General features: G+C 39.2%; 1 non-coding gene across 1 annotated transcript; it reads left to right on the top strand.

The window, feature by feature from the left end:
- The first annotated feature begins 660 nt into the window (after nt 1-660).
- LOC143741784 (5S ribosomal RNA) lies at nt 661-779 on the top strand. The gene has a single exon (XR_013205232.1). It is a non-coding gene; the product is annotated as a 5S ribosomal RNA (ribosomal RNA).
- The last annotated feature ends 19,915 nt before the right edge of the window (nt 780-20,694 follow it).

Raw genomic sequence — 20,694 nt, 5'->3', positions numbered from 1 at the left:
ATTAAGTTGTTTAATACTAAATCATTTATTTTTCATGCCTATCCTACTGCAGAAATTTCTGTTCTGCTGTCATTATGCAGAAAACATTTTGTCAGGTTCATGAAAACTCACACAGACATCAAGAATCAGCATATGAATCTCAACAATGGTGACAATAAAAAAAAAATTCAGATCAACCCTTGAATGTCACAAAACAAGCTAATAAAGTCACAACAAAGCTTTTTTGATTGTCACCATTGTTGAGATTCATATGTTGATTCTTGATGTCTCTGCTGTATGCCTAAAATTAAAAAAAGAACAAAGGTTGGTAAGAGTGCTGCAATTCCACTTTTCACCACAGATTTACACTGGAGTGTTTGTGGGGCGTTGGGGAGGCTTCTGCTTATTATCATAAATACATGCTTATGTACATAAATCCATTTGCTACATTTTAATATCCTGCTCACTTTATGTCTTAGAATAGTCTATAAAATCCAAAGAATATTTAATTTATTATTAATTTAATGTTTATAGAGGTCTAATGAATGAATATTTTGAGCAGCTGTATAAAGACATGAAAACGCTTTGTGGATGCTGTTTGTCTTGCAGCTGCAGTGTGTGTGAATGTGGGCCGAGCCTCGTCTACCTTCTTTAAATATCCCTCTATCGGCTGAGACTCTCGCTTACGGCCATACCACCCTGAACACGCCCGATCTCGTCCGATCTCGGAAGCTAAGCAGGGTCGGGCCTGGTTAGTACTTGGATGGGAGACCGCCTGGGAATACCAGGTGCTGTAAGCTTTTGCTTTATCAATTCACTAATACACTTCATGGCTCGGCTCCCACGGTTTTTCCTTTATCCTTTTCAATTCAATTGCTTCATTTATTTGTCTTTCATGCTGCTTTCTCTCTGGCTTCTGTCTGCTTTCTGTGTGGTAAAGGACAGCTCAGCCTCGTCATTCTGTCTTTCTCCTCCAGGGGGCGATCGACAGGCTTTTCTCTCTCAGTCTACAAGCAACACACAACTCTGAATTAAGAATAGAAAGTAAAAAAAGGTTATAAAGGTTAGTAAAACATTTTGTATAAACCATTTAGATTATGTGATTCTTATTCATAAAAAAATCTTTTTTTACTAATTTAAAATTCTAAAAGGAACATGCCACCGTTTTTGGGTTATTCACCGTCTCTCCTAAATTTAGATTGGTGGGCAAACGCATTTTTGTCTTAGCATACCTTAAGCTTAGCATAATGAATGGAATCCTTTGTTGCCAAATAGCATGTCGTGAGTAAAAGTCATCCAAAAAAAGGGATCCTTGAGGCCTGCGTATTCACAATGAGTACAAATAGCAGTGCAGATTAAGACTAGACGATTTCCTAGGCAGATATTGACGTGGGACTATATTGGGGGGGAAGCATGCCGTAAGCAAACTGAAAGGGATCCAGCCGGACCCCTGCTGGATCCCTTTCAGTTTGCTTACAGAGCAAACAGGTCTGTGGATGATGCAGTGAACATGGGACTGCATTATATCCTGCAACATCTCGACAGACCAGGAACTTATGCAAGGATCCTCTTTGTGGACTTCAGTTCGGCCTTCAATACCACCATGCCTGGTCTTCTCACAGCCAAACTGACCCAGCTTTCCATGCCATCCTCGATCTGTCAGTGGATCACCGGCTTCCTGACGGACCGGCAGCAGCGAGTGAGACTGGGGAAACACATATCCAAGACACTCACAATCAGCACTGGCACTCCCCAAGGGTGCGTTCTCTCCCCACTGCTCTTCTACCTGTACACTAATGACTGCACTTCTAAAGACCCCACTGTCAAGCTCCTGAAATTTGCAGACGACACCACTGTCATCGGTCTCATCCAAAACGGTGACGAGTCTGCTTACAGACTGGAGGTTGAACAGCTGGCTGTCTGGTGCAGTTACAACAACCTTGAGCTGAACACGCTCAAAACAGTGGAGATGATCGTGGACTTCAGGAGGAACAGCCCAGCACTCCCCCCACTCACCATCATGAACAGCACTGTGGAAGCAGTGGAGTCATTCAGGTTCCTGGGCACTATCATCTCTCAGGACCTGAAGTGGGACAATCACATTGACTCCACTGTGAAAAAGGCCCAACAGAGACTGTACTTCCTTCGCCAGCTGAGGAAGTTCAACTTGCCACAGGAGCTGCTGATTCAGTTCTACTCAGCCGTTATTGTTTGGTTCAGCTACCAAATCAGACATCAGGAGACTACAACAGACAGCCCGGACTGCGGAGAGGATTATTGGTGCCCCCCTGCCATCCCTCCAGGACCTGTACTCTTCCAGAGTGAGGAAGAGAGCAGGTAAAAGTATCACAGACTCCACTCACCCTGGATACCACCTGTTTGAACTGTTACCGTCAAGACGGCGACTCAGATCACTGGCCACTAGAACATCTCGGCACAGGAACAGTTTCTTCCCACAGGCCATCTCCCTTCTGAACAGACATATCTCCCAAGGCATATGCCTGTAAGTGCAATACTCCCACTGTTTAGTGCAATATCTTAAAAATTCAGGTGATATTTATATTTATATTTATTCAGACTATACAAAATACTGTAAATATGTTCATTATCTGTAAATGTTTATTCTGACAAAACCCAACTGTGACCATATATTTTTATAGTATTTTCATATTTTTTATAATTTTATTTGTAGAATTTGTATTACTATTTGTATTACTATTACTTGTTGTATCTGTATTTGTATATGTGCACTGCAAGCCTCAGTACCAAGGAAAATTCCTTGTGTGTGCAAGCACACTTGGCAATAAAGCTCTTTCTGATTCTGATTCTGAAGCACAGGCGAAGCACTGCTACTTGGGCGCAGAGATATCACACAACACCTGAAATCCCCCAACTTCCGCCAACATATTGGCATGTCCTGCACCGAGTATCTTGAGTTTGAGAAGTTACAGTTACAGTTACAGCAAACATGGTAATTGCCTGCATAGCAAAAGGTTGTGAGAACAAGCAAAGGATATACACAAATGTAATGTATCACAGAATTCCATTGAATGTGGAACTGAGAAATCAATGGGTAGCTCTGGATATCTGTACTTCAACATCTCTATACAAAATTAACCAGTATTGTGTTTGTGAAGAGCATTTTGCACCGGAGGACTATGTTAAAAAAATGAAATGGCCCAGAAAGACGGTACTACGTCTGAAGGATATTTTCAAAGCACAGGCAGAAAAAAAATGCACATGCAAAGTTGTCTTTTATTACTCTTCCTTACGTGAATCTGTGTCTTTATTCAGCTGTTAGATCGATGCTGAGATGCAGTGATATCTCTGCGCCCAAGTAGCAGTGCTTCGCCTGTGCTTCCCCCCATAAAGTCAATCTCTGCCTAGGAAATCATCCTAATCTGCATTGCTATTTGTACTCATTGTGAATACGCAGGCAACAAGAATAAATCAGTTTTTTTTGGATCACTTTTACTCACTACATGCTATCCGGCAACAAAGGATTCCATTCATTATGCTAAGCTAAGCTAGCGTTGGCGCTGCCAAACTAAGACAATGCATGCGCTGAGACAAAAATGCGTTTGTCCACCTAAATAAATGTAGGGGAGACGGTGAATAACCCCTATTTCAAAAAACTGTGGCGTATTCCTTTAACTCATTATATGAATAACAATCAGTGGCACTAAATACTGCTATAATTCTCAGTTGGCATATTCTATACAAACTTTTTATTAATTCAATTAATATATCTTGCCTAAATGCTGATTTTCCACTCAAACTTTTATGAACCTGAATATTAACCTGAACAAATTACTACAGCTGTAGGTTGGATTTCTTCCATCCACTGTAATATATATATATAGGCATTCTCCATCTAAATACTGCTGTACTAATGTCTCTTTTGGAACACATTTTTTGGTTTTCCTTTATCGTTTTAAATATCAGCTGGTCTACTGATGGCATTGAGAAGAGCCAATGTGGAGAGATTGGCAGAACCACTGTGACTAATATCTGTATTATGAATGGTCTGCTTGTCTATAGTTCATCCAAATTTTTTTAGATGTATCTGCTCATATTCCCAACAACTCCCCAATATTTAACTGGATGGTTTGTAAAATGACCTTTAATACCTGTCCACTCTCCAGTAGATCATATTTAGCTGAATTTCACAAATGTCTAGTGGCGTTTCTCCCATTTCCCATCTCCCCTTTCTACCTGCAGTGCTGTTACAGGAGAGGATATAAAAGCTCCACAACATATTCTTTTGGCTTGGTTTTGAATCAACTCTATCTTAGAAAGCATTGAGGTTGATGCTGAGCCATAAATGATTCTGGCTTATACTACGTGGTTTTTGAATGCTTGAATCTAATTGAATCCAATTCTAAAAGGCGTGCAATTATTTTCAGGGAAACGCACGGCTAAATTATTTACAACAGGTCTTGACCGCATTACTGTTCCATATCACTTCGCCAAATTATTTCAGTTATTTCAAAGGTCTTTACAGCCTACGACAGAAAAATAAGCAAATCCCACAATGACACTGACCAAGCAAATAACAAGTAAACAATAGGATAAAAACAACCAATTATTTCCCTGTTTTTTGCTACAAAATTACATTTTATTAAGGACAACACATACTCTCTTTTTTTCTCTCTCTCCCTTACTCAAACACACACAGTACAGACAGTCGGACACACACTCGCATAGAAACATGTTGTCAGCACTGCTCTGACAATTTTATCAGTAAAATAGTTTAACTGTCATGGTTCTGCCTTCGTGTTCTTTATTTTCCCTGGTCATAGGGCAGGATCATGACAGAATCATGTTTTGTGTGCAAGCGCATGGCCAGCTGTTTGGCCATGTGCTTGTGTTGTCTCGTTATGTAACTCCGCCCCCTTGTTATCCTCGTCTCGTCTTGATTGTCTAGTCAGTTTCACCTGTCCTTGTCATTAGTGTTCCCTTTATAATCCCCTTGTGTTTGCTGTCCTGTGTCGGTTCATTGTTATATCTTGTTATACATCGTGTGTTTTATACTTCGTGTTACCTTGTGATTCCTGTCTGAGTGCTTTGCTAATCTTTGTCATCCTCGTGAGTACCCTGTCAAGTGCATTGTCTTCAGAGAAGTTCTGTCTCTTCGTTTGCTGTTTTATTTTACCGTCAAGTCATTACCAAGTTTTGTCAACCCTGTTCCAGTCCTGTTTTGCCCCTTCGCGGGTTTTGTTTTCCTGTTTTGTCTATTAATAAACTTTGTGTAATCGCATACTGTCTGCGCTTGGGTTCGTTCCTGATCAGCCGTAACAGAATGAACCGACCAAAACAGAACCCAGCAGACAGTATGAGCTTTCCTGCCAAGCAACCTTCGGGCCCCTCTGATCAATGTCGGTTATCAACTTCCCGCGACAGGAGGAGCGTCAATCTGCCATGCTCGCCTGAGGGTGAGTGGATCCTAAAGAACTCGCTCAGGTTTTTGATCATTTCTCCCGGGAGGAGTCAGAGACAGCTTTTACGTGGTTTGCGCCTGCCGCCTGCCTGCCAGCTATTCCCGAGGGTCGTATGATCGGCGTTGCGACGCTCGGGGACCAGGCTGGTTCTCTCACGACTCCTGGCACTCCATCTGCACCTGCTGACCTCCGTGGGAAGCGAGGGCGGCGAACCTCGTGGGACTCTCCTTCTGAGTCCTCAGCGTCGGAGTCTATCCGGCCAGAGATATCCCCTCCTTCGCCCAGCACAGTTACCACCGTGCTTCCCCAACCGGTCACAAGCCCGGCTACGGCCTCTGCTTCTCGATCGAGGAGAAAGAGGGGAGCCTCCTGTCCTTCGTCAAGTGTCGTCACAGAACCCGCTGCAGTCAGCGCAGCCGCCGAGCCCGCTGCAGTCAGCGCAGTCGCCGAGCCCGCTGCAGTCAGCGCTTCTTCCAGGTCTGATATGAGCGCATCTTCCGAGTCTGTGGATAAGAGCGCTGATTCTGGTTCAGCTTCAGTGAACACTGATTCCTTTGTGGTGGCTCCGCAACCAGTTCCGTTGTTGTCGTCTACCTCTCTCCCTTTCATTTGTCCTCTGCCGCCTCCTGCCCTGTCCCAGTCAAGTTTCCCCAGCGCTTCTCCTCGTGTCACCCTGTCCCAGTCTGCTTCCCCCAAGGCGTCTCTTCGTGTGCTTCCACCCAAGTCCGCCTCGGAATCCTCGTCCCAAGCCCTCTCCCCGTGGACCTAAGACCCCCAGCACACCCATCCACCCTGGACCTCCCCCCATGAACTCTGTTTTTCCCCCGCCACCTCTACCTTGTTTGTTGTTTTTAATTTTTCATCCGAATCCTGTTATTGTCTTTTCGTGTTTGTCTTTACTGTGTTTTGTCATGTTTTGTTGGTTTGTGTCGATGTCACAGTCTGTCTTGTCCCGTGTTTAATGTCCTCTTGAGGAGCGTCTGGTAGCCACTCCTTAAGGTGGGGGTTCTGTCATGGTTCTGCCTTCGTGTTCTTTATTTTCCCTGGTCATAGGGCAGGATCATGACAGAATCATGTTTTGTGTGCAAGCGCATGGCCAGCTGTTTGGCCATGTGCTTGTGTTGTCTTGTTATGTAACTCCGCCCCCTTGTTATCCTCGTCTCATCTTGATTGTCTAGTCAGTTTCACCTGTCCTTGTCATTAGTGTTCCCTTTATAATCCCCTTGTGTTTGCTGTCCTGTGTCGGTTCATTGTTATATCTTGTTATACATCGTGTGTGTTATACTTCGTGTTACCTTGTGATTCCTGTCTGAGTGCTTTGCTAATCTTTGTCATCCTCGTGAGTACCCTGTCAAGTGCATTGTCTTCAGAGAAGTTCTGTCTCTTCGTTTGCGGTTTTATTTTACCGTCAAGTCATTACCAAGTTTTGTCAACCCTGTTCCAGTCCTGTTTTGCCCCCTCGCGGGTTTTGTTTTCCTGTTTTGTCTATTAATAAACTTTGTGTAATCGCATACTGTTTGCGCTTGGGTTCGTTCCTGATCAGCCGTAACATTAACAACTTAAAATCTACAAGACATTTCAAACTAGCGATGTAGCCTAATAATGACTGTTCTCGGAACAGATAAAAAAGGTTTCGCTATTAGTAGAGAAGCTGCTGCTGAACACTGTTGAGAGACGCAAAGACTGAGGTAATTCATACACGCTTGATAACTCTCTCTCTAATAACTACATTAAAAACTGCATTAGTCATTGCTATCAGTGGCTCAAGCCTCCGTTACTAGCTCTAAAATGATATTTTGGAATTGGCAATGGAGGCTTGGGATTAGATGGGTAAGAAATTAATCAAAAGGAAAAAAACCTGAGAAATGTCTTGAAATACATCATCTGAACAATGTTTTGAGGTTTGGTAACCGTAGTATAAGCTGAATAATTGACTTTGGGCCGTTGAATTATTGAAAAATAATGCACAGTCAAGGTGTAACGGCCAGTCCATGTTGTGGCCGCATTACCCCTTCGGGATTACAGTTAAGGATATACAACTGACAGCAATCAGGGATGATGAGTCCAGAAAGTTATGGAAAATTTTGTCCATGTTGGAATGACAACGAACAAGAGGGGAGTCGAGGGCACTCCAGCCGGTGATCGTGACATAGCCCCCTCCTTAAGGAGCATATAAATGGTGGAGGTGGAGGGATGAAGATACAAGGTGGAGCCTGGGGGACCATTGACCATAGCAGAGCCGGGGAATCGGAAGACCAAATCAGAGCTGGAGAAGGTAGAGACCAAGGCAGAGAAACAGAGGACCAGGTCAAAATCACAGGCTTGAAGGACCAAGGTGGAGCTGGGAGTTCGGAGGATCAAAAAGGAGCTGATGGGAATGAAGATAACAGTAGAGCTGGAGGGTGTGAAGACTCCACTGGAGCCAAAGGGTGGAGGAACCAAGCACAGCCAAAAGACCACAAGTCCATGGTGGAGCTAGGGGGACAACAGAACAAGATGGAGCTGGAGAGACAAAAGAGCCCGGTGGAGCCAGAGGGATTACGGACTACGGAGCAGCTGAGGGATCGAAGGGCCAAGGTGGAGCCAAAGGGTCAAACTTCCCAAATTGCAGGTAGGTTTCAATTACATATTTGGGCAAAACATTTGTGATAGTTTCTAAATAAATGATAAAAAATGATAAAAAAGACAAAAAAAAAACTGTTGTAAAATGACGGCATTTCCATTAACTGATGTTATGCGACTAAAACATAATTTTTTCCTCTTGCTATGAGCCATTCCAAAAATCATCGTTACGGATGCTACTAGGTTTACGTATATCACAGCCACCACACTAGCCATTATTATTAATCGAAGGAGACGTAGGCGTGTTGTCCAAGCATTAATGGCAAGGAGAGCCCCTTATACTTCGCCAGGTATGAGGTGTTTCTGGGAGGTTATAGTACGCAAATAAAAAACTGTCATCTTCTGTCCAAACATACCAAGTCATCTTTAAAGAATGATGACTTTTAAGTACACCATGTGTACGGTAGTTTTGCTAAATATTCCTTTTTTCGAATTGCCTGAAAAACAACCTCATGTGAGAGTAAAAACTTGTTTGCGATAATTTCAAATTGCGCAATTTTAAGGGTAATGGAAACGCAGCTTGTGCCACAAGTCTGAAGACCATGATTAAGCTGAATAGCCAGGAGACCGTGGTCATGCCGGTGGAGCCTGAGGACTGAGGAGCCCCAGTAGAGCAGGAGGTTGAGGTGTCAGCGAGCTGGACAAAACCAGAGGAGGAAGAAGGGACAGGGAACTGGGCAGAACCAGATAGTCCAACAGACCGGACAGGAACTGCAGCAGAGGAAGGGCTTTAAGGGTGGATGTAAGGGTGGGAACTAGCCCCAGGACGGAGGTGTCAATGAGCACTGACCCGGCGATGGACAATTTTATGGGTGTTGGCTTAAGGAGGGCCAAGACCACAAAGTGGATGTGAGCCTGACTCACAGGGTCCAGGGAAACTAGAAACCACCACAGAGCTGATGGCCATGTTGGAAAAGACCATCGCAGAAACAGTGGATGAAAAGACCCTTGCAGAGCCAGTGAAGTGGAAAACCATGGTGGAGCTTGAAGAATGAAGATCCACAGTGGAGCTAACATGTAAAAAACCTCCTCAGAAAACATGTGAATGGCCTAATTCAATGTCAGAACTCAAAATTTTGCCAAAAGGGGAAAACTTTGCATGAATATTTGTGGAATAATTGTTTTAATAAAAAGTCCTCTGCCTCTTCCCTAACCCTAACCGTAACCCTCACCCTCACCCTCATTTGGATCACTTTAGTTAATGACTTTAATGCTGCTTTGATGTTAATCTGGTCAGTGAACTCAATGAAACATATTTGACTCAGCAACACAACGTTAAACATTCAGATAATTACAGTAATGCAAGTGAATGAAACATCACAAATAACAAGATAAAGTAGAACAAGGACAATAATTCAGCATTTATTAACATCTGTGCTCTTATGGTCTTGTATCTCCAATTGTACAGGCATTCCTTTTAATTTTGGGCAATAATTCTTACTGTGAATCTTTGCACTTCTGGAATGACTGAATCTCTTGCCACATTGATGGCATTGATACGGCTTCTCTCCAGTGTGAATTCTCTCGTGTCCTTATCGCACTTATCACAATCAAAGGTTTTTCTCCGGAGTGAATGAGCTTATGAACTCTGAGACTATATGACCATTTGAAACACTTTCCACACAGATCACATGTGAATGGCTTCTCTTCGGTGTGAATTCTTACGTGTCTCTGAAAGGATCCTTTCTGTGAGAAACTCTTGCCACACTGAGGGCATGTGAATGGCTTCTCACCAATGTGAAGTCTTTTGTGAATCCGAATGGTTGTTTTATATTTGAAACTCTTCTCACATTGAAGGCACGTGAAAGGTTTCTCTCCAGTGTGAACTCTTATGTGATCCTTGATTGTTTTTTTATTTGTGATGCTCTTTCCACATTGAGGGCAGGTAAAATACTTTTTGGCTTCTGTTCTTTGAAATAGTTCTTGTCCATTTTTTCCTCCAGAAAAAATCATGAAGTTTCTGATACTGACGTTTCTTCTCCATTTTATTAAATTCTTCACTTTTCTCTTGCATGTTCATCACGTCTAAAATGAAAATATAATTTAATTACATGTGAAGTTTAAATGTCACTTCTATTTGTCCTTGCATTATTGATAACAACTATGCCAATTTTTGCTTCTATAGGTATGTAACATCAGCCTATGATTCTATTAATCAGTCAGAAAATTTGTTACATTCAGTTACATACAATGTTTTTCAGTAGTCATTAATGAAGAATCAAAAATGGACACCAACCTATTTGTTCCTCTGTATCTTCACATTTCACTTCGCATTTTTCTCACATCGTCATTCTCCTCTTTAATAAACTCCATATTTACAACGTCACAGCTCATTGCTATGTAGTATGGAGGACCAGATCTGGAAAAAAGTGATACAATACATTACTTCATACAATTAATTCCACTTCAACTTTATCCAATGAATAAATTAAATTAATTTTAAACTCTAAATGAGACCGCTGTGTCTCACACTGGATACAAAAAGAGCTATAAAAATTTATTGTAACCATTGAGTGAGTGAAATGTATCTTCGACAATAATATGGTAATTGTTGTTTTAACAATGTGGAAGCTGACATTATTGAGTATGTCACTCACTTTGCAAAGCACTCCATGAGTCCTAGAAAACAGTTCAAATGCCCCCCAAATTCAAGATATGGGTGCAAAAAAATGCCCCATATGAGTTTTTGGCTTATATTTCTCTATGATGCAATCATACAAACAAGAATGCTGTTTTCCCGAATATCAGCATGACTGTAATTATTGAATTGTTGATATTGATTTTATACAACAGTTCAAAGGGTTAATAGGATGCTATTTTTAAAAGTTAAAGTAAAATGATTTTGTTTACTGCTTGTAATAGAATAGGTTAACATGCTTTAATGCTCCAAAAACAAATTTTTCACATACGGTACATTATTGCAGTACGTCTATTTCCAGTCTGTCTGAAATGCACTGATTTCTACAAAGCCCCTGCTTCTGAAAAGAGTGCTCTAATTTGCCAGCTGACTAAGTGCATTGTGATTGGCCTAAAACCTCAAGCGTGTGCTGGAAATGGCTTCTAAAGCTATTCTAAACACAGTTAATGTCATCAGTATTAACGTATCAGTTTGAGCCAAGTAAGGTTCTGAAAATGCGGATGATCAAGCAGTTAGATTGGAACCAATATTGCAAGCCAACTTGAGCAGAATGTCTCACAGTGGTAAGTTTATATTTTGTTACTCTGTTACCTTTCAGATATGATGTTATAACTAGTGGTCAACCGATGTATCGGCCGATATTTCGTTGTTGTTTTTAATCGCATCAGCCAATAAGTTTTTCTGTTTGGCTGACGAGCCGTAAGCGGGACTCTTATTCTGCCAGCCGCTGAGCACACAGCGGTCCCATTCTCCATCTTCATGAGTTCACCGTCTCTGTGTAGACAGAGTTGTTAAAGTTCCCACTACTTTATATTAGGTGTCTTTAACTACTATTGTAACGACTGAGACAAATCAGATTTATTTAACAAATTCAGTTATATTTAACAAATAATCTTTAAAACTCACTTTGGGATCTATGGTCCCATCCCCCCAACAAGGGCAAGAAGGGTCTTAGTTACCATGACTACGATCAGATAAGTTGCTTTTATTGCTGTTAAAAATGTGGTCACGTGGAAAAAGCAGAGGCCATAGGAAAGACCCACAGCCCTTAAACAGATTTTGCACTAATCTATGGACAAACTGCTTTATAAATGAACATGCACCCCTGGACACTGCGTGAATGATTTACTGTCTTGTGTACTATTATGTCTTTGATACTACAGTGTGTATTTTATTATACACGGTCAATGTAACCCCACCTGTATCGTGTCTCCTATCTAATTAATCCTCATTTAATGACTCACACTTTAGTGTACATCACCTTCTCTTAGAATGCAGTGTGTTAGTTATATCTATCTGAGTATAAATGGACACAAATGGCAAGGCATATGTCTAACCACACTTGAAATAGCGTCATAAATCCTCCCAACAGAGGAATCTCCGGCTTAGAAATTCCCCCTTTCTTGTCGGTTGAGCCAACCCTGAAAGTTGGGACCTTTATCAGGCTTCAAATGGCCTCTACACAAGCCCTTCTCTCTCTTGGCTTTCTCGGTACATTTGGGGTGCTGTGCTGTCCTGTCCTCAGCAAGCCCAAGGGCAGCAGGCCTTGACTCACAACCAGCCATGTGCTCATGGAGAGAGAGAACTTTCAACCAGAACAGAGTCGAACTAACCATGCAAGTTCATCATATCTTCTTCATCCAACGGAGAAGAAACGATTGCAACTTAAACGTTTGACACTCATGGAACCATCAAGATCCTTTTTCAGGAACTTCAAGAAAGGCTTTCACTGCAAAGGCCATGCAAGTATACATTTAATGAGTGCTCCGAAAATAAAAAGCTGATGGTTCTTTTCATGTTCAATGAATCTTTTCCGTAGCTTCATTTCATTTCCAGTTTCATTCTGTCACTTACCATCTACCCATGTATGTGTAATTGTTTGTATGTTAGTTATGTGTTCGTGATTTAGTTAAAACTAAAAATAAGTAGATAAAACTTGTGCACAATATGTATTTGGTTCTGATTCTCTGCTTGCAACAAAGTTTATTTTACGATTTAGATTTTGACTACAGGCTCTTAGTAGTACTGTACAGTAAGAAAGACATTTCCCTTCCCCAGAAATGAAATTTTCTTAGGATTAATAAACAATTAACACTGAGTGTTCATGGGACGAACTGGTTGATTGATTGTAATATTAATTTTACTAAATTAAGTTCATTCTATTAACTGATCCAAATATTCACAATCAATTTTACTAAATTAAGTTAATTCTATTAACTGATCCAAATATTCATAATCAATTATAACAAGTTACGATTGACTGTTAATATTTCTTTAGATCTAATTTGCTACTCTATGTACTAACATATATATTAATCAATATATTAATTTATAAGTAATAATTTGATGCACTTGAGCATACAGGTTTACATTGTACTTATATTTAAAAAAAAATCCCTGCATGCAATTACAGCTGTAATTCATTTCTGTAATTACATCTACAATTACACTGTTGACCCTTCCCTGAGGCTTTTCTGTCTTTTAGTAGAAACTGAACAGCAGTAAGGACCTTATCTGGGTGGTTGACAATTTGGTTGTTAAACCTGAAACCTTAACCCACCCTTAAACATACCAACATACCCATACCATTACCAACAAACCTGTCCTATCCGTTTCCCACCTCAATAGCACCAAAAGTGTTTTGCAATACAACATGAACACAATAAGTACATTGTACTTTAAGTACATAGTAGTTAAAAGACACACACACACACACATATACATATACATATATATATATATATATATATATATATATATATATACATACATACATACACAGGGGCTGGTCATATAATTAGAATATCATCAAAAAGTTGATTTATTTCAGTAATCCCATTCAAAAAGTGAAATTTGGATATTGTATTCATTCATTACACACAGACTGATATATTTAAGGTTCATTCTTTTTAATTTTGATGATTATAACTGACAACTAATGAAAATCCCAAAATCAGTATCTCAGAAAATTAGAATATTGTGAAAAGGTTCAATATTGAAGACACCTGGTGCCACACTCTAATCAGCTAATTAACTCAAAACACCTGCAAATTCCTTTAAATGGTCTCTCGGTCTAGTTCTGTAGGCTACACAATCATGGGGAAGACTGCTGACTTGACAGCTGTCCAAAAGACGACCATTGACATATTGCACAAGGAGAGCAAGACACAAAAGATCATTGCTAAAGAGGCTGGCTGTTCACAGAGCTCTGTGTCCAAGCACATTAATAGAGAGGTGAAGGGAAGGAAAAGATGTGGTAGAAAAAATATTTTGAGCAGCTGTATAAAGACATGAAAACGCTTTGTGGATGCTGTTTGTCTTGCAGCTGCAGTGTGTGTGAATGCGGGCCGAGACTCGTGTGCCTTCTTTAAATATCCCTCTATCGGCTGAGACTCTCGCTTACGGCCATACCACCTTGGTCACGCCCGATCTAGTTGGTACGATCCAGGAAGTGAGTTGGCTGCAGTTGGAGAGGAAGGCTCTCCCCCATTTTTGTTTTTTGTTTACTTTAAGTTAGTTTTTTTTCGTTTTATTTTGCTTTTCAAACCACCTAACAGCAGCTTTTGCTGGCTGGAGGGTGTTTTTTTTTTTTTTTTTTGCAATTATGGACGGATTAACGGCAAACGACACTGGACTGGTTGGAGGAACACGCACGTTAATTGACAATGGACTGGCAGGAGGAACACGAATGGCAAACGACACTGGACTGGCGGGAGGAACACGAATGGCAAACGACACTGAACTGGCGGGAGGAACACGAATGGCAAACGACACTGGACTGGCGGGAGGAACACGGAAGGCAAGCGACACTGGACTAGAGAATCGACAAAGAACTGGGAATGGAAATGATCAAGAAGCAAGGAAAAGATTTGGTGAAAGAAAATATTTAAAAGAGGCAACAGTGATCGTAAGTACGGAGAACGTGAGTGGAGTGAGAGCGGAGGATATAATTAAAGCGATTTCGGAACAAATTGGAAGTGGAAAGGTGTTGGCTGTAAGACCCAGGCAAGGCAAGGAATATGAACTGACACTAGAACAGGAAGAAATGTGCGACGTTTTAATCGATGGATTGACAATAAAGGGAGTGTGAAGTAAAAAAGCTGCAAAATAAAGATTACGTTGTTTCATTCATGCACCTACCTGTCTACCTGGAGGATAATGAAATTTTGGACAAATTGGAAGGATGGGGGGTTACCCCCATATCTAAAATCAAAAGAAGGTGCTATCCGGGCACTGACGTAGAAGACGGCACCAGGTTTGTGAAGGTGAGGTTCCCCAAAGAAGTGGCATCACTCCCTTATAGCACAAAGCTGGAATCAGCAGAAGGGCCACAGTACTTTAGGGTGATGCACAGCCACCAGGTAAAGACCTGTCGGCTGTGCATGAGCCCAGGACATCTACTGAAAGATTGCCCAGATTTCAAGTGCTATAAGTGTGAGGAAAGGGGCCATTTTGCACGAGATTGTAACGCCGTCAGGTGCCCGCATTGCCAAGAAATTTTAAATAAATGTGAATGCTGGATGGAGGGAGAGGTAGGAGGAAGGGAAGTACAGGTGGACAGACAGGTGCATGAAGGAAACAACGAGGAAAGACAAGAAGAGGATGAATCACAACCAAAGAACCAGAGGAAGGAACAAACAACAGACAAGAAGGAGAAGGAGGGAATGAAAAGGATGATGAACAGATAAGTGAAGAGGACACGCAGTTGACACGACATATCTTCAAATCATGGACAAAAAGGAAAAGAACAAGACAAAGAAACAGACAGCGAAGGAGAAATAAGGATGGAGGAGGACGAGAAGAAAAAAGTGGAGAGGGGACAAGGACGAAGAAGATTGCTAAAGGTAAAGCCAAATATAGAAACTGCAAGAAAAAAAGTGTTGAAAAAAGGACTAATGGAGTGTTTAAACAGGTTTGAGGTGTTAAAGGAACTGGAGGAGAAAGACTAAGAATAATGGTTTTTAGATATTTATTCTTTTTATTTTTAATGGTACTAAGTTGTGTGACTTTTAATGCGAGAGGACTTTTGAACTTAACGAAATTTAAAAAAATGTAAAAGAAAAATGTAAAAGAGAAGATATTGTGCTACAAGAAACAAACTGGAGAGAAAATGTGATGAATGATTTTAAAAAGAGATGGGAAGGAGGGATTTTATACAATAATGGAGATGGGAGGTTTGGAAGAGGAGTGGCTTTTTTAATGAAGGATGATGTTTTTAAATCAAGTAAAATTCTATACAAAGATACGATGGGGAAATGTATGGTGGTTGAGACAATACATGAAGGAAGAGAATTGATTTTAGTAAATGTACATGCACCAACGGAAGAGAAAGAAAAGAAAGAGTTTTTTAATGTTTTAAGAAGTATTGTAAAGAAGTATAAGGAAATAATAATGATGGGGGATTTTAACATGGTTTTTAATAAACATGACATGGCAGAAGGAATGGTTTTTAAAACTGATACAGGGAGAAAAGAATTAAAAGCATTAATGGCAGAAAATAATATGATAGATGTGTGGAGAGAAAGAAATGAAAGGAAAAAAGAATTTTCAAGGAGACAAATAGTAGGGAGTTTTGTGTGCAAAACAAGAATTGACTTTATTTTATGTACGAGGAATGTGGAGAATTTTATCGAAAATATTAAGTATGAAGACACAAGTTTGAGCGATCACAAGTTTTTATTTTTTAAAATGGACTGGAATAAAGTGCAAAGAGGGCCAGGAATATGGGTTTTAAATACTAAAATGTTACAAAATGAAGACTATGTTTTAAAGGTTAAAGAAATTATAGAAAAAGAAAAGGAAAATGAAATGTATGAAGAAGATAAGAGAGTATGGTGGGAGAACGTAAAGTTTTTAATTAAAAAATTCTCGATTAAGTATTGTAGTATAATACGCAAATGCAAAAGATACAAAGAAAAAGAAATAAAGGAAAGTTTGGAAGTGGAATTGAATAAAGAAAATAAAGATATACAAAAGATAAAGGAAATGGAGGGAAAACTGAAAGAAATAGAGGAAAAAGAAAATGAGGGGGCGAGGTTAAGAAGCAAAGCTAAATATACAGTGGAGGGAGAAAAATGCACCAAGTTTTTTTTGGATTTGGAAAAAAAGAAAGGGAAAGCTGAAACGATAAAAGAGATAAGAGGAAAAAATGGGGAAATTGTAGAAGGGAATGAAAACATTTTAGAAGAAATAAGGAATTTTTATGAAGAGCTTTTTAGTACAAGGGGTGTAAAAGAAAACGAAAAAAGGGAATTGTTGAATCAGATAAAAGCTAAAATTAGCGAGGAAGATAAAAAAGAATGTGATCAAGAAGTCAGAGAAGAAGAGATAGAAAGAGCAATACAGCAGCTGAATAAAAAGAAAAGTCCAGGAATAGATGGTTTGGGAAGTGAATTTTATATATGTTTTAAAGAGATTTTAACAAAGATTTTAAAGGGAGTTTTTAGAGAAATTTTTGAAAAAGAAGAAGTTAATGAAAGAATGGGGATGGGGATAACAAAACTGATATATAAAAGGAAAGGAGAAAAAGTAGATTTAAAAACTACAGGCCGATCACAATGCTAAACACAGATCTTAAGATTTTAGCGAAAGTTTTAGCAAACAAGTTAAAGGAAGTAATGCCAAGTATAATCGAAACAAATCAAGCGTACGGAGTAAAAGGAAGAGATATAGCGGACACGACAATGAGCATAAGAGACACAATATGGTACATGAAAGAAAAGAATGAAGAAGGATACGTAATTAGTTTAGATTTTGAAAAAGCTTTTGATAGGGTTGAACACGGGTATTTATTTGATGTTTTAAGGAAATTTGGTTTCGGGGGAGATTTTATTAAATGGATTGAGATTTTATATAAGGGTGCTTTAACAAGAATAAAATGTAATGGGGTTTTAACAGAATGTTTTAAAATCACAAGATCAATAAGACAGGGGTGTCCACTTTCAGCGTTATTATATTCACTTGTATCGGAACCGTTGGGATTGGCTATAAAACAAAAAGAAGAAATAACTGGAATTGAAATTGAGGAAAACAAGGCTGATGGGAAGGTTTTTCAATATGCCGATGACACAACGATAATAGTAAAAGGAAAGGAGAGCGTTAAAGAAGTTATGAAGGTTGTAGAAGAATATTGTAAAGGGTCTGGGAGTAAAGTAAATGAAGATAAGACGGTGTATATGAGATTTGGTAAAGCTATGATTTTAAGGGATTGTCTTAATTTCAAGGAAGTGGAAGAAATAAGGATTTTGGGAATTTTAATGGGGAAAAATGAGAGGAAAGTAAGAGATGAAAGGTGGGAGCAACTAGTAACAGAAATAGAGAGAATGTTAAATTTTTGGAAATTGAGAACATTAAACTTGAAAGGGAAGGTTTTAATATTGAATGTTTTAATGGTTTCTAAGCTATGGTATGTTTTATATGTGTCGGAGATGCCATAGTGGACAGAAAAGAGGCTGAAGAAATGTTTTCTCGACTTTTTATGGGAGGGGAAACCAGCAAGAATAGCTTTTAACACACTTTTAGGGGCAGTAGACAAGGGGGGTTTAGGGTTAATAGATGTGGAACAGAGAAAAAATAGTTTGAGAGTTAAAATAGTGAAGAAATACCTACAAGATGAGGGCAAAGCAGAGTGGAAAAAGACCATGAAATATTTTTTAAACAAATGTGGGAATTTTAATATGGGGGATGGAATTTTATGGATGAAAACAAAGATTTGGATGACGGAAAGACTACCAGAGTTTTATAGAGAAATTTTGAGTGCCTGGGGAAAATTTTTAGCCAAAGTTGAATATGATCCACATGGGAGAGAAAACATTTTAAATCAACCTCTGTTCTTAAACAAAAACATTTTAAAACAAGACAAAGAAATATTTTTAAAGAAATGGATGGAAGTGGGGATAACAAGAGTGAGAGACATTTTATATGAAGTCAAATAAGGTTTTTTACCAACACAATTTATTGTGGATGCAATGGAGGAGGCAAAAGAGGATTACAGTGAACAAGAAATTTTAAATAAGTATGAAATCATTAAAAGTGCAATACCCGAAGAGTGGATTAAAAGAATAGAATGTATGGAAGGAGAGCTAAAAGAGAAATGTATTTATGTGAAATTGGGGGGGAAAGTGAATGATTTTAAGGAATGTACTGTGAAAATGATTTATTGTTCTTTTAGAGATGATGTTTTTAAAGAGCCAATTGCAAATGAATACTGGGTGCAGAAATTCAAAGATTTAAAAAAAGAGTGCATATGGAGAAACATGAGAGGGAAGTGTGTGGAAACAAAATTGGGATGTTTAGAATATTTTATAAGACATAAAGTGATTTTTACTGAGGCAATTTTAAATAAAATAGGAATTGAGCAAAACGCTTTGTGTAAAGTGTGCCAGGAAAAGGAAGAGTGGATTTTACATGTGTTTTTATACTGTAAAGAACTGGAGGAATTTTTAAGGAAATGTAAATGTTTAATTAAAGAGTTGACTGAGGAGTGGGATGAAAATGGAATGGAATGGAACAGAGTTGTGATGTTTGGTTGGGAAAAGAAGTGTCAAAACAAAAGTTTTATAAATCTGTGTGTAATGTTAATGAAAAGTACAATATGGGAGAGAAGAACTGTGGCTAAAAAGGAAAAAATTGTGTTGGATGTTTGGACTATGTTTAAAAGGAAAATTGAATTGTATATTGAAAGATTGTATGTGTATTTTAAATGTGAAAATATGTTGGATGCTTTTTATGATATTTTTACCCCAAAAGTTTATTGTGTCCTTAAAGACCTAATGTGGAAGCTGCCGGGAAGTGATGTTTTTTAAATAATGTAATGTAAATGAAATATATGTGATGTAGAGTTGTATGTAGAAGAAAATATGTATTTTTTATTGTATTTATTTTTATTGTATTTTATAAAAAAAAAAAAAAAAAAAACACGCCCGATCTCGTCCGATCTCGGAAGCTAAGCAGGGTTGGGCCTGGTTAGTACTTGGATGGGAGACCGCCTGGGAATACCAGGTGCTGTAAGCTTTTGCTTTATCAATTCACTAATACACTTCATGGCTCGGCTCCCACGGTTTTTCCTTTATCCTTTTCAATTCAATTGCTTCATTTATTTGTCTTTCATGTTGCTTTCTCTCTGGCTTCTGTCTGCTTTCGGTGTAATAAAGGACAGCTCAGCCTCGTCATTCTGTCTTTCGCCTCCAGGGGGCGATCGACAGGCTTTTCTCTATCAGTCTACAACCAACACACAACTCTGAGCGCTTGTTCTTTTGTAACCCGCTCCTTTCCTCGGCTTCAATTAGACCAGAGGTTCCCAAACTGTTTTGTCAGCAGAACGCTTAGATTATAGCTTAATATTTCATTAATTCCACACACATTTGCATTTGCATGTTCATGGATTTTTAATTAGGCTACTAACCTATAACTGGCCCTGCACTGGGTCTGAATAGGTTTTAGTGTTGGTACTTATTCTCAATGTTGGTACCAGATCTCTCAAGATCTCAGCATTTTCACTTATTACAATCCAGACTTTATTTCTCTCGTACTAAGGTATTTATTGAGAATTAACAGAGGTTTAGATGTTGATGTTTTATTGAAAATAATAAAGTTTGAGGTCATCGTTATGGTGATCATGTGCCAGGGAACCAGTATCATGGTTTAGTTAGTCTCTTGACTCTTTAACTAAAGTTTTTCTTTTGCTGATTTAACTGTATGTTTCCGATATGTGTTTATTATAGCAATTCATTGATACCAGAGTCTAATCTCTGATTAAGTTGTTTAAATACTAAATTGGTTATTTTATATGCCAATCCTGCTGCAGAAACATCTGTTCTGCTGTGATACTCTGAAATATTTTATGAAGTCATTATGCAGAAAATAATTTGACAAAGTCATGTATACTCACACAGACATCAAGAATCAGCATATGAATCTCAACAATGGTGACAATTAAACGAAAATTCAGATCAACTCTGAGGGGCGGTTTCCCGGACAGAGATAAAACCTAGTCCTAGACTTAAATGGCCCTTT

This window comes from Siphateles boraxobius, unplaced genomic scaffold, assembly GCF_051911475.1.
Source record: "Siphateles boraxobius isolate OS27281-9 unplaced genomic scaffold, OSU_SipBor_1 1, whole genome shotgun sequence".
Lineage (NCBI taxonomy): Eukaryota > Metazoa > Chordata > Actinopteri > Cypriniformes > Leuciscidae > Siphateles > Siphateles boraxobius.
The sequence above is the reverse complement of the archived record's forward strand: the minus strand, read 5'-3'. Positions and strand labels throughout refer to the sequence as shown.